Source organism: Macaca fascicularis, chromosome 2 (genome assembly GCF_037993035.2).
Source record: "Macaca fascicularis isolate 582-1 chromosome 2, T2T-MFA8v1.1".
In the NCBI taxonomy this organism is placed as follows: domain Eukaryota; kingdom Metazoa; phylum Chordata; class Mammalia; order Primates; family Cercopithecidae; genus Macaca; species Macaca fascicularis.
The window spans coordinates 157,170,399-157,193,816 of NC_088376.1; the positions used below are offsets into that span (position 1 = coordinate 157,170,399).

Consider the following 23,418-nt stretch of genomic DNA (forward strand, 5'->3'; position numbering starts at 1 on the left):
TGGCATGTCCCCAAATCTTCAGTACTCTGAGTCTCTTTCCGTCCCCTAATTTCCCCTAATTTCAAGAGGTGGCCCTAGTGCCACAATCTTGTCTCTTCTTCCCAAAGATGCTGTGTAGATGGTGTGAGCCCAGAATTGGGCACAGACATTTTGGGTGGATTCTAGTTCCTGTTGACCTGAAAGCAAGGGGCCAAGAGGGGCATGAGTGTGGCAGGACTCAAGCCAACTCACTCTACCTATGCACAGATGGAAAAAAGGGGACCTACCAGAACTCCTCTTGGGACAACACTATATTTGTTTGGAAGAAATAACACCTCTGGGGCTGGAACATCTCTAGGACTTGCCCAAGTCATGGAAGTTGGTTGATAAGGCCCTTCCAGGGAGGGCAAGTCCTCTTAACACAAGCATTGTGCGCATATAGGTGCCATGATAGATGCGAGAATGATTGTGAAAGTAGAGACCAGAGTGGAACTGAATTGCTCTGCGTAATAGAGGGAAGTTTCTCCTCCTAAGGATGAAGAGGAGGAAGAGGAGGAGGAAGAGAAGGAGGAGAGATAAAGGGGGCTAGTACTGCCTGGAGGGAGGAGGAAACAGTCGATGTACCGAGGGAGTTAGGAAATGCTTATAGGGATCTGAAATGAAGGTGAAGTGTTCAATATACACCTATTCCCTTCCCCTGCAAAATATGCATTTAGGCTTACATCATTTCTAGATGCTTTGTCCACTTGGTTATTCAGTGCAGTGGGCGGGGGAGATCTGAAAGGGTGCTGCCTTTTAAATTTTGGTTGGGCTGCGGTTAAACCTTAAGCTGCTGATGGTCAGCCCTCTGTGTGGTCTGCAGATGAGGCGAAATCCCAGGCCTAGTGTGTGCAGCTGACCTGTGCACCACATGCTGTCCTGACCACACCCTGAAGGAAACTCTGTCATCTATCTGCTCTGTGACTTTGGATAACTTCCTTGCCCTCTCTGAGCCGTAGTCTACTCATTTGTAAAATGGGGAGTGCATTAGTTTCCTGTTGCTGCAATAACAAATAGCCACAAACTTAGTGGCTCCAAACAACCCACATCCACTCTCTAATGATTCTGGAGGTCAGAGGTCTGCAGTGGGTCTCACAGGGCTGAAATCAAGTTGCTGGCAGGGCTGAGTTCCCTCCCGGAGGCTCCGTTTCCTTCCCCTATTCTCTTCTAGAGGCTGCCTCTACTCCTTGGCTCCTGGGCCCTTCCTCCGCATCACCTCATTCCCACTGACTTGCCTGCTCTGGTCTTTCATATTTAAGGACCTTGGGTCCACCTGGGTCATCCAGAATGACCTGCCTACCTTAAAGTCAGTTGATTGGCAACCTTAATGCCGCCTGCAACTTTTATCTCCCTTTGCCGTGTAAGGCGATGTATTCCCAGGTGAGGAAGATCAAGGCACGGACATTGCTGGGGAGCTGTATTCTGTTTCCCACAGGAAGGAGAAGTGAATCAATAGCAAAATGTTTCTCATACACGAGACAGAGTGCAGTGTTAGCTCGCAGAGGGCTGGACTCATCAGGCAACGCTGTGTGGAAAGGAAAAGCAGACTCCATCTACAAAGACAGCTGAAGGGAATGACGATATTGACAGCAGATGCTGGGGCAAGGACACGCCTTGGCAGTAGAGAAGCCAGCTGGGACACAGGCTCAGGAAAAGGGGTGGAGGTCCCTGAACTGACTGGGATTTTGGTTAAATTAAAATAGGAAATGGAGACAGATCAATTTGAGCAACAAATTGCATTTAAAATGACATGCACACCTTTGTGGGCTAAAAGTCATCCTCACTGCATATAGGTCTTTGGTTTGTGAAAAAAAATCTAAGTTTGAAATGTGAACATCAGCCGGGCGTGGTGGCTCACGCCTGTAATCCCAGCACTTTGGGAGGCCGAGGTGGGCGGATCACAAGGTCAGGAGATCGAGACCATGGTGAAACCCCGTCTCTACTAAAAATAGAAAAAATTAGTCGGGCGCAGGGGCGGGCGCCTGTAGTCCCAGCTACTCGGGAGGCTGAGGCAGGAGAATGGCGTGAACCCGGGAGGCGGAGCTTGCAGTGAGCCGAGATTGCGCCACTGCACTCCAGCCTGGGCGACAGAGCGAGACTCCGTCTCAAAAAAAAAAAAAAAAAAGAAATGTGAACATCTTCTAGCTTATTTTATTTTGTTTATTTTGCCTTATGTTTTGAGCACAGGGCCTGGATTTGGGGGCATTCAGCTTGGGGGTCCAGAGGGCTCATCCTAGAGAAGCTGTGGAGAGCTGGTCTTCATGGGCCTTTTCTGCTGGGGCCTTTCCTGGGAGCCCCTGGCTCTGAGAGGGGGTAGCCCGGGTTGGGCTTGGTAGGAATGAGGGGAGCACGAGAGGAGGTGACAGTGGCCACATGCTAGGGGCTGAAAAAAAAGCTCTGACAGCTTGAGGCGTGCTCTTGGAAGAAGGGTCTCAGACCCCCCAACCCCACCTTGTCTGCCAGAGAACAGTTACTCAAGAGGCAGCAGAAAGCCCTGGGGTGTGCTGAGTTGTGTGTTGGCCAGGCCCCTGAGATGATGCAACTCCACTCTCCATTGTGCAATGAGATGAAAGGGCCACCAGGGAGGGGGCACACACAGGGGCTTTGCATCAGCCACATATTGAACTGGGTCACAATCACAGTTATACACACAGAGAGTCTAAGATTCAGAGGAAAAGGAAGACATAAAACTCACACCCTCAGCGCCCAGCATAGACCAGTGAAAAGGAGGAGGAGGGGGGAGAAAGAGGAGGAGGGGGGAGAAAGAGGAGGAGGGGGAAGAAGGAGGAGGAGGGAGGGAGTAGGGGGAGGAGGGAGAGGAGAGGAAGGAGGAGGGGGAGAAGAAAGAAGGGGGAGGAAGGGGAGGAGCGGGGGAGGGGGAGGAGGAGAGGAGAAAGAAGGGCGAAGGAAGGAGAGGAGAAGGAAGATGAAGAGAGGAAAGAAGGGTAGGGGGGAGAAGGAGAGGGAAAACAGAGAGAGGAGAAGGAGTGGGAGGAGAACAGGGAGGGAGGGAAGAAGAAGGAGGACGGGGGAGAGAGAGGAAGAGGAGGAGGGAAGAAAGAGAGGGGTAGGGGGAGGAAGGGGAGGAGGAGAAGATGTGGAGAGGGAAGAGGGGGAGGGAGAAGGGGAGAAGAAGGGGAGGAAGAGGGGAGAGGAGGAGGAAGAATACAGAAGGGAGGAGGTTAGGTGGGAGGAGGGGAAGGAGGAGGAGGGGAAGGAGATGGGGGAGGAGGAGAGGGAAGAGAGGGAAGGAAGGAGGGAGAGGAGGACAAGGAGGGTTTGGGTTAAGGTTAGGCTTGGATTAGGGTTAGGAGGAGGGAAAGGAGGACAGGGAGGAAGGGAGAAGAAGGAAGAGGGGGAGGGGGAGGAGGTGAAGAGAAAGAAGCGAGGAGCGATAGGGAGGAAGAAGAGAAAGATGTGGAGAGGGAAGGGGCTAGAGGGAGGATGAGGAAGAGGAGGGAGAAGAATAGAGGGGGAAGAGGAAGATGTAGAGAGGGAAGGGGGGAGGGAGAGGGAGAAGAAGGGAGGAAGAGGAAGAATAGAGGAGGGAGGAGGGAGGGAGGGGAGGAGGGAGGGAGGGGAGAAGGGAGGGAGGAGAGGAAGAGGAAGCAGATGTGGAGAGGGAAGCGGGGAGGGAGAGGAAGAGGGGGAGGGGGAAAGGTGGAGGATAGAAGAAGAGGGGAAAAGGAGGAGGGGAGGAGGGAGGAGGGAGATGTGGCACTCATGCTAGGTGCTCTGCCACAGCGGATGGAAACCTGGCACCTCCTGCCCCACAGTAGGTCTTGGTCCTGGATCTCCACTGTCACCCCGAGGCTGACGCTAGTGTGTAAAAATAGGTATGGCTCATGCAACAAGGTCCTGAAATTCTCAGCTGAGCTAAATAAACAGCGATCTGATCGGAGGGTGGAGGAAAACCCAACTGCATTGACTTTGTGAGGCCCATCGCTCTCTGTGTGGCAAGTTATTAAGGTGTTTCTCATGGTCTTGGGTTGTCTGTGCCCCATCTTAGAACCTGAGCCATGGGGGCATGGCCGTATCCCCCCACCCCATCTGCAAGAGTTTCCAGAAGACCAGGATTGGGGCCGTCAGCAGCCCTCCACTGCCCCCCGCTGGTCAGGCTGTGGGCCCCGTGTAGGACCTGAAGGCCATTAGACAGGCACCAGGAGAACCCAGTCCCTGGGGTGCAAGCTTTGTCCCGTCTTGGAGAAGACCCCTTTCCCCTCAGCAGATGATACTGGTACCTGCCACTGTGAGACCAGCCAAGCCGCACCCTCCCAAGGGCCCTGTTTCTCCATGCATAAAGCGGGACTTTGGGCGAGGAGGTCTTTATACTCTTCCAGCTCTGACATTTGGAATTCTGAGATTAAGAACACAAGAAAAACCTTCTCCAACCCAAGAAAAGATGCACAAATGGCTGAATTTCCCCCTGTGTGGAGTGTGGAGGCACAGGGATCCTCAAGGCCTGTTTCTTTTTGATACATTTTAATTTCAAAATGTAGATATCTTTGTGTATTTTTCTGGTTATTGAAGCAATATGGACAGATGAAACTACCCTCACCTTCCCCAGTACCAAGGAACTAAAACCATAAATTATATTATTGTGTCACTTGCCACTCATCTGACTGGCAAACACAGAAAAGCCCATGAGTTGTTGAGGGCAGAGGAGAGGAGGACCTGGGGCCTTTCGCATGGAGGGGCAAGTGGGAGGGGCGCACAGTCTGGAGGGGGAGGGGGTGTCAGCAGCACCCATCACAGGCAATGCAGCTGTCTGGCCTCTGAGCATCTGAGCAGCTGTACTTCTACGAATCCGTCCTGCAGAAGGGCTTCCCCGAGGCCGCCATGCAGGCCCCGCCAGGAACATCCAAGTATTCTTTCTTAGAGCAAAAAATGGAAAGTGAACTGAGGGAGGGGAGCTGGCTGATGGTGCACATGAGGATAGATGAGTCACACCCACTGTGGCCACACTCTCTGCAAAGTGACTTTGCTGTCCTGCACAGGAGGCCGGGGATCTGGTTCCCTACTCTCCCACAGGGGCTGGCCTGGGACACACACAATGTGCCAGAGTGGCCTTGTGCAAGTCCAGGGCTCAGGCCTCGAGGGGCCCTTCACCTTCTGAGAGCCCTGAGCCCACTGTGCTATAGCAAAGACCAGTCCGGCCTTCAGAGGGCAGGGGCCATGTGGAGAGAAATTAAGGTGCCCCAGCCGACAGCCAGCACCAACTGCCAGACACACCAGAGAGGCCATTCCAGCCTCTCTAGCCCTACTGAGCAGACAGGTGACAATAGCCATGCGAATGACCCCTGGAGGGACCAGCAGAAGGCCCGCCCCTGCTGGCACTCCACAAAATCACAAGCAATAATAAGTCGTTGTTTTCAGTTGCTATGTTTTTCGATGGTGTGATGGTTAATTTCACGTGTCAATTTGGCTAGATTGTGGAACCTAACTTTGAGTTAAAGTCAGTCTAGCTGTTGCTGTGAGGATATTTTTAAGATGAGATTAACATTTAAATCAGTAGACTTTAAGTAAACCAGATGACCCTTCAAAATATGGGTGGGCCCCATCCAATCAGTTGAAGGTCTTAAAAGAAAAGATTGAGGTCCCCTGAAAAGCAAGGAACTCTGCCTGCAGACTGCCCCTAAACTTGAGCTGCAACATCACCTCTTCTCTGGGCCCCTGCCTGCCACTCTGCCCTGCAGATTTCACACTTGCCCACTCCCACAATCACATGAGCCAATTTCTTTAACTTTATGTAGGTACATGTCTATCGATCTATACACACACATATCCACACATACACACACACTCTCTCTCCACACACACACAGGCACACACACACATGCACACACACACATGCACACACACCCCTATAGTTCTGTTTCTCTGGAGACCCTAACACAGACGGTTTGTTATACAGCAGAAGCTAGTGAATACAAATGCCACCCAGTCATGAAAAGGAATGAGGTATGTATCTATGTGCTACTGTGATAATAGCTTCATGATATATGAAGGGGAAAAAAGAGCTACTTGTAGAATAATATGCAAGTCTTACAAAATAACCGGTGTGTGTTCCTGCTTGTGTGCACACGTAGCGTATGTTGTGAGTGTGGATGTGCTGTAGCACATGGAAGTGGCTCCGGTAACTCACGCTGTACTGTTCTGTGTGGTGCCCTGTGAGGCGTGGTAGTGATTTTGCCCTGTGACCTGCTGCAGTTTGGAGCTGTTCGACTGAGTATGGATTCCTCCGTGATTTTCAATGATAAGGCCCCACTGGGACAGAAGGGGTCTCTCTATGGCTTGGGGGCCATCAGCTCAGTGTGGGAGTACAGTGTGCAGGTTTGTGTCAGATGTGGGTTCCAATGTCGTTTGTCACCCGTGACCATGAACAGGGAGCCCCCCGCCCAGCACTCAGCCCTGGTCTGCACTTTAGTCTTTGCATCTCCAATGGGGCAAAGACCCCGGCTCCAAAGGGTGTTGCAGACCTTGTCGAAAAGGGCTGGTGCCACTCCCAGAAACCAGCATGCCCACCCCATGTGGTGTGGCACTCACTCACTGTCATGGGTTTTCTCCACCACCCCTGATGCAGGGGAAAGGGCAGAGTGACATGTCCATGTCCATGAGTTGAAGTCTAGCTTCCCGTGGACCACGTGGCAGCTCAGGCCCTGTGAGTTTTCTCTGTGCTGCCTCCTCTTACAGACTAAATATTTGTGTCCTCCCAAAACTCGTATGTTGAAATCCTCACCTCCAGCGTGATGGTGTGAGGAGGGTGCTTTGGGAAGCGTCAGTCACGAGGGCAGAGCCTTTGGAGAGGGATTCGCCACGTGAGGACACCGCAAGAGGGCACTTTCTGCAAACTCGGCCTCTTCAGAGCCCTGCTGTGCGGCACCCTGATCTCGGACTTCCAGCCTCCAGCACTGTGAGGAATCAGTGTCTGGTTTTTATAAGCCATCCAGTCTACAGTAGTTTGTTACAGTAGTCTCAACGGACTGAGACATGTTCCCATCTGTGGACAGGCAGTGAGGCTGCAGGAGGAGGCTGAGAAGGTGGGAGATGCCAGGAAGGCAACTCCACAGAGATGCACCGCCTACCCACACAACCTCCCCCTCCCCAGCAGCCAGTTCCCATCAGCAGGGAGACAGGTCTTTACCTCCTCAGCCAGAGCCTCTGAAGGTATCCAGATGCTCTGTTTCCTGGATCCCGTTCCCTGTTCCCTTCTCCTCTGGCCCCAGGCCTCCTCCATCTCCTTGGTGAGCTCGTTGGTCCCTCCCCATACCCGTGGCACTGCTGTCTTTAGTCACTACCATCCTGGCTGTTTACTGAAGCCACTTACCCAATAGTTGCAAAGTTGAACACTGGGGTCAGGAAGGCCACACACATAGCAAAGCATAAGCGTTACAAACTATGGCCCCCATCAGGCAAAGACGATGGATGCCTGGCTGCAGCGTCAGGGACCCAGGAGCAGCAGAGGCAGTGGTGGACAGAGGGCAGGAGCCAGGGCACAGTGGCAGCCACACCCAGCCACTATAGGATGTGGCCCCTGGACAGTGGGAGCTGGTGGGCCACATAGGGGTCTTGGTGGGCCCCTCCACACTGCAGGCTTCTGGCACACGATCTTTAGACTAGAGAAGCCCCCACAAGCATTGGCCCTTAGTCCTTCCGAGCACCGTAGAGAGGTTTTTATCATTGTTTTCCTCTTATCTGGTGCCACTTAATTATATGCCCATATATAATTAAGGAGTTGGGAGTGCTGCGGCCTGATCTGTGACTTAGAAAGAAGAGATTTTATTCAAACTTTATTCACTGATGTCACTATCACTATTGTAAATGTACTTACTTGGTGTCAATACTCACTGGTAAGTAGCAGAACAGTGGGTTTTGTGAGGTGGGAACAAGGACCTCAGGTTATATTTTTTAAAGGTTAGAGTAGAGGTATGTTCTTATGCTGCAGTCTCATTTGTGGGGGCGGAGTGCAGGTGGCGGGAACAAAAACTGGTCTGTTCTAGGGTCTGTTTCCTTAAAGTCTTAGTTTGATTACATCACATTTAGCATGAGTGACTCCATTTTGGTTTGGTCTGGTCTGTTGGAGTCTAGTGCGTGAGCTCAGTCCAAAACAATGGCCTCTCATAATGTCGATTGAAAATTACTCCCTTTTGGTCAGGTTCTAACTTAAGTAAGAGTATGACTAAAACTTTGGACCTTAGCACCACTCTCAGTTACCCTAATTGGGGTTTCAGCCTCAGCATGTCATAGGTTACAGTGCCTTCATGGTCACACAGTTCTTTCAGCTCTTGTCATTCTAGTTGAAGAGAGATCACTTGACATTCTAGAGATGGCTGCATGCAAACATTTAAAACTTTTGAAAGAATACAGCACACCAGGGAGGTTACTATTATGATCATCAGAAGGATAACACCAAGAGTTTGGAGTATGCTCCTTAGCCAGGGTCCCCATAAACCAAACTAACTGAAATCAAATAGATCAAATAATGAGCTATATAAAAAGTCTACTTGCTTTAACCAAGCAGCCTGTTCATTAATCACCTACAACTGACTCTCTATAATATCTGATTTATTCCTCCATGGGCAACAAGAAGTGCCAGCAACTGTAAAGGTACTTCTCTCTTTGGCTGGTAAGAAATCTAGAGCAGTTTTTTTATTATTTAGCATAATTTTCACAAGAGAATTTAAAGCCTGCTGTGTAACCATAGCCTTTACAGTAGAATCTGCTATACAGCCTATCATGAAGGATACATTTCTAATAATTTCCTAATTTACTTCAAGCCATATAAAAAGGTACCTAACAAATGATGGCCATCTAGAAGAATGAAGACCTCCTGGCAATGTTCTCTCTAACCCATGACCTAGGTTAAGAGGAGTAACAAATGTTCTGTTTCTGACTGATTATGAGGTAACAAATGTATCATTAAAATTTGTCACCTATGTTGGGCCTTCATCGTCCATCATATCAAGGTATAGGCTCTTGATGTGTAAGGCTGGCACAAAATCCCCTGCAAATAAAAGTATATTCCATGAGTGCATACAACAGACCCCCTTTCCACTTCTAGTGTTTATAGAAGCATAAGGAAGGAACAAATGGAAAGATAAGAGTCTCATGATAGCAGAAAAATCTTGATCCCTGATCATGGGAAAAAGCTGTCCATGTCAAGGATGCTGTCTTCTTCTGGGGAGAAACATCCCTGGTTAGTTTTTCCTTAAGGTTTCCAATAGGTGTACAGTTCCAAGAGTGTGGAGGGGCCTTTCTGAGTTGTGAGATTACAAATCCAAGGTTCAAGGTCACCAAATTTTACTGCAGTATGTATGGCAAGGGCAGTCATGGCAAGGGCAGTCTTTCTCTAATGTTCTCAGAAGATCCCATTTTCAAGCTCTAGACTCTGAAGGGGTTGGTTGTCTTCAGTGAGTGGACCATAAAAAAACATTCCTTACCTGTGAACATACACTTTGGCATAATGAGCTACAGCCCTCTTGCATGAGAAAGCTTTTATACAACCAGAAAACATGCATTGAAAATGACAATTAAATGAAATCCCTCTATAAATGTTCACATGGCCTACCAGGTAGTGAAAATGTACTTGAAGTTTTTATTGTCCTCCCAGGAATATGGATTTGACAAACTAAACGTTGATCATAAACTATTTTAGCAATTTAGAACAGTCACTATATATATATATACACACACACACATATATTTAATTTGGATCATTTTATCTCTTCCATGATGAGTCATGGAATGCAGAGCTTTTAATATAGAAAGTTTGAAGGACTCAGGAAGGACAAGGTGGCTATCTGGGTTCTCCATGAGTCCACATTTAGCATTGGACTTATGTCCTCTTAAATACCATTTTTTTCTCCTATTTAGGTGCATAGTACTGATAACTGATGGGTTATCATAGGTAATTCGACTTGGTCCATAGAGTTTATTCAAATAGTATGTCCAAACAACTTTAGTACTGGCTGATTTAGCATGAAAATCTGGCAAAGGATTTTCTTGGTATTCAATTAATTTTTGTCCTGCTTGGGTTAGTAGTTTTACAAACCAGTTGTGTCATCATTTGCTCAAATCAATGAAAAAAAATGGTGCTCACATAAAAGTTCAGTGAAGACAAGATGGCCAGAAAAGCACTTTAGACAAAAGTATGATTTATTATGTAAATTTAAAATAATGGTAAAAGTTTCTAATGTACATAGGCAGACATCCTTAAAAACGGAGATTCCTTAATAGGTGTACATTTCTTTTACAAAAGGGTTTCAGGTTAGCCAATCAAATTCCAGAAAGGTGTATTTTAGTTAAATAGGTATTCTGTTTAACTTAGCTACTGTTTCTTGGCTAAAATTACTGAGTTCACAGTGGACTCCATTAAAAAATAGGGCAAAGAAAGCATCCTTTATGCCTGGACTCAGCAGGGATAGATCTGAAAAAGAAGACTCCTTTTATAAATACTTTATCTAGGCTAGCTTTCGTTTTGCTGTTAGGGCAAGATGGTGACAAAACTAAAAGATCAGCAGATTCAATTTTTCTTATCAATTAGTCACCTAAGCTTTTTATTTGCCTTTTATAAAGAGCCTTTTAAAATATTAAAGTCTCTTTAGAAGCTTGTGCATATCAATAGGCATCCCTAGATGAGACTAATTTGAAAGCCCTCATATTCAAATGCACTTCTTCAAGTGCAGCGTTGTTCATTTGGATTATTCTACTGTAACTTATCTTTAATAAAATTTCATAATTTCTGTAAGTCTTTGTTGCTTCCAGGGCCTAATACTTATCCATCGATAAGCCAGAAGGTACTCAGTTCTTCAGAAATTAAGGATCCCATTTTTACCTCAAACATTGACTTTGGCTCTCAGGCCCTCTTGATCAACTTAGCCAATGATTTTTCCTTACTGAAGAATGCAAGAAGAAAGAAACAAAAATCCCCGTCAATTTCCAAAAGTCAAAGTTTACACCTCCTACAGCATTGCCATTTACTACTGGTTTCTTTCTGGCCCAGTTAGAGGTCTCTTATAAACTGCTAACTAGATCCAAGTCAGTTAATTATTGAATCCAATCCTATTCTGAATCCAGTTCAGTTTCTGTCATGCCTTCCAAACACAGTTTGGATCATAAATTTGCTCAAAGAAACTTGAAGAGCTGAGAACACAAATCCATGGAGCTTCAGAATCCTGGAGAGAACTTACCAGGATCCCCAGTCACTGCTAGAGAACAATGAACACAATGGGCCTGGAGGGAACCTTGCTTGGCCACTTGATGCTCCTGGGGGTCACCAGAAGTTCTACTTTGGATCTCACTTCTGACACCATCTGTTAAAAGGGAAACTTTAGCCAAATTAAATTTTATAGAGTTTAATTGACCAAAGAATTATTCACGAATCAGGCAGCCTGCCTTCCAAGTTACAGTAGGCTCAAAGACTCCAGTGAAGCCACGAGGTAGAAGATGATTTACAGACAGAAAAAGGAAGATGATATATAGAAAATGGAAATGAGGTACAGAAACAGCAGGATTGGTTATAGCTTGGCATTTGCCTCATCTGAACACTGTCTGAACAGTTGGCCTGCTTCAGTTGGCCAAAACTCAGTGATTGGCATAAAAGTGGGCTATAGTCTAACTACATCTCCATTTAGGTTATAGTTTACCATGTACAGATAAACCTTTAGGCTGAACTTAAAATATGTAAGGAAGTGACTTTAGGCTAAACTTGATTTACCAATGCCCTGCCTGGGTATCCTTTACCAATATATACAAGAGAATATTGTACTTTCTCAATGGGGAGCTCTACTAGCCACTATCTTGAGTGTCCACACTTGGTAGCATTATTATTGATAGTGGGGCAACTTTTACACTGAACTCAGTTAAGCCCCAACACCTAATTTTCAGTTTACAAGAGAATGGGAGGTTGGAAGGGCATATAGGAAAAAGTTAAATACCTTATTAAAGAAAGGTCAGTTAGAATGTGAAACATTTTACAAGAAAACTGACGTGGCCTTCTTAAGAAGTCAATGCCATTAAAAACTTTTTTTTTTTTTTTAAGAAAAGCAAGGCAACTATTCTAGACTAACAGAGACCAAAAGGCCTAATAACCAAATGCTTTGTGTGAACACAGACTAGATCCTACTTCAAGAAAAAGCTACAAAGGCATTCTTAGGACAACTGAAGAAATTTAAATAGGAATGGGATAGTAGATATATGGAATTATTGTTAATTTTATTGGTTGTGACAATGACATTGTGTCTTGTAGGAGTTTATCTTTCTTCTCAGAAGATGCAGACTTAAGTATTTAAGAGTGAAGCACCATGATGTCTGCAATTTACAACCACATTGTAAAGCATAGGTAGATAGAGAATAAATATGACAATATTTTGACAATTGTATTGAGGTAGGGGATACACAGATATACAAGAGTTTGATGTATTCTTTCAACTTTTCTGTCTGTCTGAAATTTTTCATAATAAAATGTCAGGAAATATATTTAAAATGGAATTTGTCTGTAGAAAAGAATAAGAATCAAACACTGTAAAGTATTTGAAGATATTTATTCTGAGCCAAATCCAAGTGACCATGGCCCATGATGCAGCCCTCAGGAGACCCTGAGAACATGTGCCCACGGTGGTTGGGCCACAGCTAGGTTTTATACATTTTAGGGGGACATAAGACATTAATCTATACATGTATGAGGTACATTGGCTCTGTGTGGAAAGGTGGAACAACTGGAAGTGGGCAGGAGGCTTACAGGTTATAGGCAGATTCAAATATTATCTGATTGACAACTGGTTGAAAGAGTTTATCCAAAGACCTGGAATCAATAGAAAGGAATTGTGGAGACCAAGTTTCTTATTATGCAGATGAGGCCTCCAAGTAGCAGGCTTCAGAGATAATAGATTATACATGTTTCTTACAGATTTAAAAATATATCAGACTCTTAGTTGATTGTCTTCTGGATCAGGAAAAAGACTCAGAGAAGGGAAAGGGGATTCTGTACATAATGTAGATTTTTCCCCACAAGAGGCAACTTTGCAGGGCAATTTCAAGATATGGCAAATAAACATATTTGAGGTTAAAGTATTTTGAGTTCCTTCTTTATCTGTCATGTGATGTTATGTCAGAGTCGGGTTGGAAAGTAAGCTGTGTTATATAGGGTTAACTAAATCCCCTCGGATGAGGCTTTATGGTTTGTGGGGCATGACTCCCCAAGCCCCTTAGATAGGAATTTGGGCAAGAGAAGGAAAAATGTCCGAGTTTGTCCTCAAATTAGTCTATATACATACTGTTATGCCACCTGATTTTTTAAACTTATCAACATGTCAAGTGTGTGTTTCCATGTCAGTGCATACCTCGTCCTCTTTATCCATATTGTATAAATGTCAACAGGAAGGTTTGAACTTCAAAATCCCTACTCGAGATTTCTAATTGTTTCTCTGCAACAAACTGTTGTGCCCTAAGGTAAATAAAGAGAGAGAAAGGGAGGGCTTCAGGTACTTTAAAAGGTTGATTATTCTTTCACCTAGTTGCATTTAAAAGAAAAAAAGGAAGAAAATAAGGAGGAGAAGAGAAAAGACTTTCCACTCCACCCACTCCCGCCCCCACAGATAATGTGGCATGTCTGAGCATCCTTCTTGGGCTGGTCTGGTTAATGAATAAGTGGTGAATTCTGAGTTCAAGTGATCAATGAAGCTCTGGCCCTCACGGGGCTTGTGCAAGGCTTCCCTTGTGCACTTTGACTCCTGTGATGACAGGAGCCTGGACTGTGAGCAGCTGCAGCTTCAGCCTGAACCTATGCTGACACCATCCTCCATCCTCCAGGATCCTGCCTTGAAATTTCCATGTGAAAGAGTATATGTGTGCACATTTATAATTTTTCATATGTGTGTAATTGCAAGCATATTATAGATAATTATTCTTACTTTCTCTATTTTTAATTTTTTTTCTGGATTTCCCCCACCCCTTCTCCCATTTCAACTCCACTTTATCCATTGCAGTCCCTCAAGAATCCATGATAACCAGGTTTCCATGAATATAATATTTTCATCAATGCTCAAATAATAACAGAGCTGGAGACATTCATATATATATATGTATATGCATATACGCAGTTTCCTTATCATTGCTCATTTTTTCAAAAATGGAATCATATTGCATGTATTTCTCATAATCTTGCTTCTCACTCAACAATACTTTGTGGAAACTCTTCCAAGGCAACTGGTCAGTCCTGCTCTAATTCAGAATGTATAATTTCCATTGTGTGGCTATACTGTATTTTTTTCAACCATTCTTCCACTGATAGACAATTCTGGGTTTATTTATTTATTGATCAAATGAGTGATGTTACAATAAAGGCTATCTATACTTACATTCATATCTATGCAACCTCTGATTGTGGCAGGTGCTTAACAGATATTGCCCAATTGCTTTCTAAAGATGCACACCCAGCACACTTCCACCAGCAATGTCTGATTGCATTACTTTCCTTGCATTGACCTATTTATGAATGTAAAATAAAATATTGTTCATTTCATGTTCTTGTCTACTAATACATCTAACCATCTTTGTATATGTTTGGTGGCCATTTGGATTTGCTCATCTGTAAATCTTCTATTCATATTCTTTACGCATTCTGCTGTGGGATTGCTCAGACTTACCACTTTGTGAAAAACACCATGTCTCTTAAAGATAGGCTTCATTTTCTGTAATATAAACCTAGCATTTATCTGCTGACTTTATGTAACTTTTCACTCTACAGAAAATGATTTTCATCTTAAAAATATTTTATAATATTGATCCAGGCAGGAGATGGAAATACTGGATAGAAGAAGACAACACCCTGGCAAGGGCCCCACCCTCAAGCCTGGAAACCCAAGGCCCTAAATGGGAACAGGCAGTCCTGTTTTTGGCCCAAAGGTTGCCTTTTGGCCTGCCATGCCCATCTATCTTGTACCCACATAAACCCCAAATCCTGGGCTCCAAGAGCAGATGAACGAACAGAAGAGCAGAAGAGTGGCAGAACTGAGCGGCAGAGAAGGAGAGAAGAGAAGGAGCATCTGAGTGTCAAGAGGAGTTCAGGTGGGGACAGTTGGAGAGGAGATTGGCTGCTGGATGGCCAAACTCCAGGGGAAGATCATCTTTTCACTCTATCTCCTCTCCAGCTCCCCATCCATCCCACTGAGAGCCACCTCCATCATTCAATAAAATCCCTGCATTCACTATCCTTCAAGTCTGAGTATAACCTGATTCTTCCTGGATGCCAGACAAGAACCCAGTTACCAAGAGGGTACTGATTGGTTAACAAGTCACTTATGAACAGTGTTACATGAGTCCATGTGAAGAGACCACCAAACAGAATTTGTGTGAGCAATAAAACTTTTTAATCACCTGGGTTCAAGCAGACTGAGTCCAAAAAAGGAGTCAGCAAAGGGAGATAAGGGTGGACAGTTTTATAGGATTTGGGTAGGTAATGGAAAATTACAGTTAAAGGTGGTTATCTCTTGCAGGCAGGGACTGGGATCACAAGGTACAGGGTGGGGAGATCATGAGACTCATTGTCCAGGAGAAGGAATGTCACGAGATCAATTGATCAGCTAGGGTGGGGCAGGAACAAATTGCAATGGTGGAATGTCATCAGTTAAGGCTATTTTCATTTCTTTTGTAGTTCTTCAGTTGCTTCAGGCCATTTGGATGTATACGTGCAGGTCACAGGGGAATATGATGGCTTAGCTTGAGCTCAGAGGCCTGACATTCCTGTCTTCTTATATTAATAAGAAAAACAAAACAAAATAGTGGTGAAGTGTTGGGGCAGCAAAAATTTTGGGGGGTGGTATGGAGAGATAATGGGCGATGTTTCTCAGGGATGCTTTGAGCAGGATTGGGGTGGCAAGGGAACCTAGAGTGGGAGAGATTAAACTGAAGAAAGATTTTGGGGTAGGAGTGATATTGTGGGGTTGTTAGAAGGAGCATTTGTCATATAGAATGATTGGTGATGGCCTGAATGCGATTTTGTAGGAATTGAGAGACTAATTGGAAGACACAAGGCCTGAATAAGGGAAGGAAGAAGATAGGTATTAGAGCTAAGGATTGGAAGAAGCCAGGATACCCAGTTAGAGAGTGGCCAGGTGGGTCTAGTGTAATTAGTTGCCTGATTAGCAAGTTTTTGAGCTTTGTCTTTGAGTTTTTTGATATTATCACATACCAGGTCCAGTTGATTTAAGTAAAAACAACACTCTTCATTAAGAAAAACACAGAGTCCTCCTTTTTCAGCAGTGATAAATTGAGGCCTCGGTGGTTCTGGAGGACAACTGCAGCTAAAAAGTCAACCTGGGCTTGGAGGACAGATAAAGTTTGTGATATATCTGTAATGCTAGCAGAGAAGTCATTAGAGAGGCTGGGATGAGGGGTGCAGGGGAATAGTGAAAAAAGCATCTTTAAGATCAAGAACAGAATGGTGAGTTGTGGAAGAAGGTATTGAGGACAAAAGAGTGTACAGGTGTATTGAGGACAAAAGAGTGTACCACAGGGTGGATAGGCAAAACAATTTGGTTGATAAGGCACAGATCCAGAACTAACCTGTAAGACTTGTCCAGTTTTTGGACAAGTAAAATGGGGGAATTGTAAGGAGAGTTTATAGGCTTTAGAAGCGCATGCTGTAGCAGGCAAGTGATAACAGGCTTTAGTCCCCTTGAAGCCTGTTGTGGGATGGCATACTGATACTGGCATTGAGCGGGGTAAGGGTAATTAGGTTTTAATGGTATAGTAATGGGCGTGTGATCAGTTCAGTTGCCAGGGAGGGAGTAGAGGTGTCCCATACTTGTGGATTAAGGTGGGGGAATATAAGAGGAAGACATGAAGGAGGCTTTGGGTTGGGAAGAATAGAGGCAATGAGATGTGGCTGTAGTCCAGGAATAGTCAGGGTAGTGGAAAATTTTGTTAAAATGTCTCAACCTAATAAGGGAACTGGGCAGGTGGGGATAACTAAAAAGGAGTGCATAAAAGAATGTTGTCCAAATTGGCACCAAAGTTGGGGAGTTTTAAGAGGTTTAGAAGCCTGGCCATTAATACCCACAACAGTTATGGGGGCAAGAGAAACAGGCCCTTGAAAAGAAGGTAATGTGGAGTGGGTAACCCTGTATCGATTAAAAAGGGGATGGACTTACCCTCCACTATGAGAGTTACCCGAAGCTCAGTATCTATGATGGTCCAGGGGGCCTCTGAGGCGATCAGGCAGCATCAGTCTTCAGCTGCTAAGCCGAGAAGATCTGGGAAAGAGTCAGTCAGAGAGCCTTGGTCCAGAGCTCCAGGCGCTCTGGGAGTGGCTGCCAGGTGAGTTGGACAGTCTGATTTCCAGTGGGGTCCTGCACAGATGGGACATGGCTTAGGAGGAATCCAGGCTGTAGGCATTCCTTGGCCCAGTGGCCAGATTTCCAGCACTTGAAGCAAGACCCTGAGGGAGGAGGTCCTGGAGGAACACCTGGCTGCTGTGGTTTAGGTGTTTTGAAGTTCTTGTGTGCTGGAGATGTGGCTGGGGTTTCTCTCACAGAAGAGGCAAATAATTGCAACTCAGAAATATGTTGCCACTTGGCTGCCTCTTTTCTATTATTATACACCTTGAAGGCAAGGTTAATTAAATCCTGTTGTGGGGTTTGAGGTCCAGAATCTATCTTTTGGAGTTTCTTTCTAATGTCAGGAGCAGACTGAGTGATAAAATGCATATTGAGAATAAGATGACCTTCTGGCCCTTCTGGGTCCAAGGCTTAAAGCATCTCAGGGTTGCTGCCAAATGAACCATGAGCTGGGCTGGGTTTTCATCTTATCCTTGGGTAGTTTCTTTAAGTTTGCCATAATTAACAGATTTGTATGCTGCCTTTTTAAGCCCTTCAACTAGGCAGGAAATCATGTAATCTCGCCCAGCCATACCTGGGGAATGTGCCTGATAGTTCCATTGCGGATCCTTGAGGGGAAATGCTCTAATATCTTCCTGGAGGCCTGGCTCATGAAGCTGGCAGTTGTCAGTGTGAGATTGGGCTAGAGAAAAAATTATTTCCTGTTCATCTGGGGAGAGGGTAAAAGTTAGGATGACATTTAAGTTACTCCAGGTTAAATCATAGGGCAGAGTCAGATATTGGAATTCCTGTATATATTTCGTGTGGTCTGATGAGAAAGAGCCTAAATTCTGGCTGATTTGGGAAAGGTCTGATAGAGAAGAAGGCACATGTACCCTGACTATGCCTTCAGCTCCAGCCACCTCTCTAGGAGGAAATTGTTGGGCAGGTGGGAGAGAGCTAGTCACGGAATGAAACTGTAAGCCAGACTGGGTATGGAGAGGGGAGGTGAGAGAAGGGTTGTAGGGTCAGGGAGCAGAGGCTGAAGAAGAGTTGGAGCCTGATTCAGCCTGGTGGGGAGCGACATGAGGAGGAGCAGTATGGGGAGAAGGGGATAGGTCAAATGGGTCAGTAGAAAAGGAAGATTCAAAAGACTCAGCAACGCTTGGGGTTGGGACTGAAGGGACAGGTAGGAGGGAAAGAAGGAAGATATGGGATGAGTCGCACTGGGAACAGAGACTAGGGAGGGAACAAAGTGTGAAAAATGCCTGAATGTAAGGCACCTCATACCATTTGCCTATGTTTCGACCAAAATTATCTAGGTCTTATAGGATGGAGAAATCAAAAATGCCATTTTCTGGCCATTTAGAGCCGTTATCAAGTTTGTATTGGGGCCAAGCGGTGTTGCAGAAGAAAATAAGATGCTTAGGTTTTAGGTCAGGTGAGAATTGAAGAGGTTTTAAGTTTTTTAGAACACAGGCTAAGGGAGGAGAAGAAGGAATGGAGGCTGGAAGGTTGCCCAGAGAAAAAAGGTAAATTTAGAGAAAAGAGAGGGCAGACACAGGGAGAGAGGGGAGGTGGTACTTGCCACCAAGGTGAAGGATCAAGGCAGGCATACCCGCTGTGATCAGATACCTCTGGAATGTGGGTGAATAATCAGGCAGGCGTCCCTGCAGTGATTAGACACCAAGGGAAGGCTGTCTTCCCGAGATGATGACTGGCACCAGAGTTTTGAGTTCATGGATAAAACATGTTTCCTCTGTCTCTACCAGAAAGGGAAAGGAACCAAAATTAGGGAAGGGAGAGATTGAAAGGTGGAGGGATAGCAAGAGAGGTCGGAGAAGAGAATAAAAAGAGGCCGCTTACCCATCTTAAAATTGGTGAGATGTTCCTCGGGCTGGTCTGAGGACCCGAGATCATAGGTGGATCTCCTCACAGAGTGAGGGCGAGGACAGGGGATTGATCTCCCTAGGGAGGTCCCCCGTCCTGGGATTTTCAGCAACAAGTATTACGTGAGTCCATGTGAAGAGACCACCAAACAGGCTTTGTGTGAGCAACAAAACTTTTTAATCACCTGGGTGCAGGCAGACTAAGTCTGAAAAAGGAGTCAGCAAAGGGAGATGAGGTGGGGCAGTTTTATAGGATTTGGGTAGGTAATGGAAAATTACAGTTAAAGGTGGTTATCTCTTGCAAGCAGGGACTGGGGTCACAAGGTGCAGGATGGGGAGATCATAAAACTTATTGTCTAGGAGAAGGAATATCATGAGGTCAATTGATCAGTTAGGGTGGGGCAGGAACAAATCACAATGGTGGAATGTCATCAGTTAAGGCAGGAATTGCCTATTTTCACTTCTTTTGTGGTTCTTTGGTTGCTTCAGACCATCCGGATGTATATGTACAGGTCACAGGGGATATGATGGCTTAGCCTGGCCTGACAGACAGCAGAGCTAAAAGAGCACTGGAGCACACTCACTGGGACTTCAGGAGTAACAAGCACACACCCCTAGATGCCACCATGGGGTCGAAGCCCAAAAGCGCTGGCCCTGGCACCTGCACCTGCCCATTTGCATGTTCCCCCCGTCATAAGGTGTTTGAGCAGTGGTGGAGGCTGAACAGACTAGCCACACCCCTGTGACATATCCTGTGAAGGGGTCAGGGAACTCTCCCATCTCATCTGGAGTCTCACCCAGGATCCACAAGGGGGAATACAGATGCAGAACTGTCACATCTCTCTTTCCCGCAAGTAAAAAAATTACTGGCTGTTTCCCTACATGGAGGTCTAGCTGTTGCTGGAGACTGGACTAAAACCCTGGGGCAACTGAAGGCATCTTTTGTTGCTGGAAAGCCCAAAGACTGAACTCTGTTGGCCAACCTGCAGACTTTACTGTGATATCTCTTCTCCTTTCATGGTTTGAAGTGGCTCTATCTCTTCTTTTATAATGTTAAGGGTTTTGCTACAGACTGCAGCAATGATGTTAAATAGAATGAGCATTTGGCCTAGCCATCAGAGGCACAATTCAGAACAATGTGGTTTCCGTTTGGTGCGACCCCAAACCCCACCTCAGTGGCTGCAGGGTCCTGGCACAATGGCTTCCCTTCTTACCCGCTCCCGTCTGGTCTCCAGCGCCTGGGCATGTCCATAGCATACACAAGCTGCACTCAATGGCCATGAGAGGTGGGAGAAAACTATGGCTGCTGCTGGAACCCTGCACAGCCAGCTGGCTGCCTGGCATCCCCTGCTCGCCATTGCTGTGCCAGCAGAGCCTTTCCCCCGGCCAGCAGAGCCCCAGTGGCTGAAGGATCCTCACTGGTCTGAACTGGGGGAAAGATACAATAATTAAAGGAACCCATTTTCACAGAGCAAGAGGTTCTTCCCCCAACATGCCCCCCCCGCACCTGCCTTTTGCCCCTTAAGCTTTTTTTTCCCCCTTTTCTGTGCAAGACGATTCTTTTCCTACCCCAGCCCTCTGCTTATGCTAGCGAAAACAACAGAGAAGCGACCCCTGCTGGCTGATAACTGAAAATCTGGCAGGGCCCTTTTGAGACTTAATCCAAACAGATACAGGCAGCCCCTGAAATACTTTTTTTTTTTTTTTTTTTTTTTTTTTTTTTTTTTTTTTTGGTCTCAAACTCAGTTCCAAGTTTCAGGCTGAGGCCCTAGAAAGGAAAACCAGGTCTGAGGGCTCCAAAGCCAGGTAATAGGCACAGTGTAAATGGGCAGGGGCAAATTCCTGTTGACTAAAGCCCTGCTTCATGGAAGGAGGCCATGGTCCATGGCATAGGCAACCCAGGGAACCCAAAGGTTGCTGACAGTAGAGGGGATAGAGACATAGATGAGGATGGATAATTTCTGTTCTCTAGGCCCTCCCTGCTTCACAGGTGCAGACCACAATAGCACCCATGGGTGGCATCTGTCTAAGGTTGCCAGAACTCAAGGATAAGAAGACAGAAGGGAAAGGGGGAATGCCCTGCTTTCCCTCTATCACATCCTAAGTTTTCATTGGAAGCAAAAAAGGAAATGAGGGATGCCTCTATTTCCCTGTCTTTCAGAATAGGCAACTAGCTCTTTTCACCACCCCCAACTTACACTCCTCTGGAGTGCATCCTGAACCACTGGGACTGCTTTGACCCTCAGAGTCTGGAAGAAAAATACCTCATAGCCCTCTGCACAAACGTTTGGCCAAATTATGAAGGATTGGCTTGGCCTCAGGAAGGAACTATTCATTTCAATACCGTCCAGCAGTTGGACCTTTTCTGTAGATGTGAGGACAGATGGTCTGAGGCCCCATATGTGCAGGCTTTCTTTACCTTGCAGGGTAATCCAGACCTTTGCCAACACTGTAGGATTGATCCAGACCTCCTGTTTGCCATCTCAGGAGAGGCTGCAAGAAACAATCCTAGGGAACTAAAGAAATGAATCCCAGAGGTGCCCCCAGCAGAGGAGCCAGCTCCCTCCAACCCTGCTCCTCTGGGTCCACCCTTATCTCGCTATCCAGCTTCAGTCTCTCACTTACCCCCTCCTACAAATCCTCACCCCAGACAAGCCCCAGTCTCACTCTTGCCCCTCCAGCAGATGCCTGGTGAATTTGACCCCAGTAAGGTCCGGGTCCCCTTCTCTCTACAGGACTTAAAGCAAATTAAGGAGGATCTTGGCAAGTTTTCAGATGACCCTGACAGACATATAGAGGCTTTCCACAATTTCACCCAAATATTTGAACTCTCCTGGAGACACATGTGTTACTTTAGAATCAGACCCTGATGGACACTGAGAAGCCGGCTGCTCTGCAAGCAGCAGAGAGATTTGGGAATGAGCTTTGCATCACATATAGCTCAGCGAATGAGGCAAACTTTATACAACTGGAAGAGGAGCAGTACCAGTGACTGACCCTGGTTGGGATGCCAGTGATGAGATGGGAGACTGAAAGAGGAGATACTTTCAGGTGTGCATAATGGAGGGCTTAAATAGGACTAGGACCAAAACTTTCAATTATAACAAGCTATTCATGATAGACCATGGATTTGATGAAAATCCCACTGCCTTCTTGGAGAAGGTAATAGGGCCTTGGTAAAGCATACCTCTCTATCTCCTAATTCCATCGAGGGACAACTAATCCTAAAGGATATATTTCTTGATATTAAAAAGAAGTTGCAGAAATGGGCCCTGAAACCAAATAGTACTTTAGAGGACCTCCTGAAAGTGGTCACCTCGGTTTTTCACAATGGAGGTAGGGAGACACCTCTCTAAGAGGAAAGAGGCAGAAGCTTTAATGGACACCATGCAAGCCCATAAACCCCAGAATTCCCAGGGTGCACCTGTTAACTGCTACAGATGTAGTGAGAATAGTTAGCTCTCTCATAAAGTTTAACTGCTCCCATACAAGGTTTAATTTCTTTCACCAGGGTGAGACAGATTGGAGTACAATGTTGTTAGTATATTTCATTTATTATTTCTGTAATCTTTGGCACTAGATTTTTTCCTTGTATAGTACACATGTTTAACCCGTGTATACTTAACCTTATGAAACTTGTTTTTATCCTCTCTCACCTAAAGGCCATCAAAACTCCAAATGGTCAGGCAACTGGAGCCTCGGACAATGGCTTCCTTTCGCTAGGGATCCTTACGTAGACTTCTGGGAGGACTCTGACAGTCATTTTCTCCAAACAATGCCCTTGTCAGCAGGAAGTAGCTAAGACTGGTCATCGTTCATATTCTAAGGGCAGTTAGATGTGCCTCTTCAGAGGGGAGAAATGATATGGACAGGTGATAGGGAAATACTGGGTAGAAGAGGGTGGCTCCCCAACAAAGGCCCTACCCTGAAGCCTGGAAACCCAAGGCCCTAAATGGGAACAGGCAGTCCTGTTTTCCTGCCCAAAAGTTGCCTTTTGGCCTGCCATGTCCCCCTATCCAGTAGCCATATAAGCCCTAAACCCTGGACTCCAAGAGCAGATGAAAAGAAGAGCAGAAGAGTGGCAGAACAGCGAGGCAGAGAAGGAAAGAAGAGAAGGAGCATCTGAACATCCAGAGTTCAGCTGGGGACCGTCGGAGAGAAGATCAGCCACTGGATGGCCAGACGCCAGGGAAAGA

General features: G+C 45.9%; 2 long non-coding RNA genes across 2 annotated transcripts in view; both read right to left on the bottom strand.

Moving 5' to 3' along the window:
• Positions 1–10,155: 10,155 nt before the first annotated feature.
• The window catches only part of LOC123571782 (uncharacterized), a 49,066-nt gene continuing 35,803 nt past the window's right edge, over positions 10,156–23,418 (bottom strand). The window contains exon 4 of the long non-coding RNA XR_012431611.1: positions 10,156–11,330. This is a non-coding gene — a long non-coding RNA (uncharacterized lncRNA). The remainder of the gene's footprint in view (positions 11,331–23,418) is intronic.
• LOC141409717 (uncharacterized) lies at positions 15,364–17,366 on the bottom strand. The gene is made up of 2 exons (XR_012431612.1): positions 17,169–17,366; positions 15,364–15,763 (listed from the first exon to the last, which is right to left on the bottom strand). It is a non-coding gene; the product is annotated as an uncharacterized lncRNA (long non-coding RNA).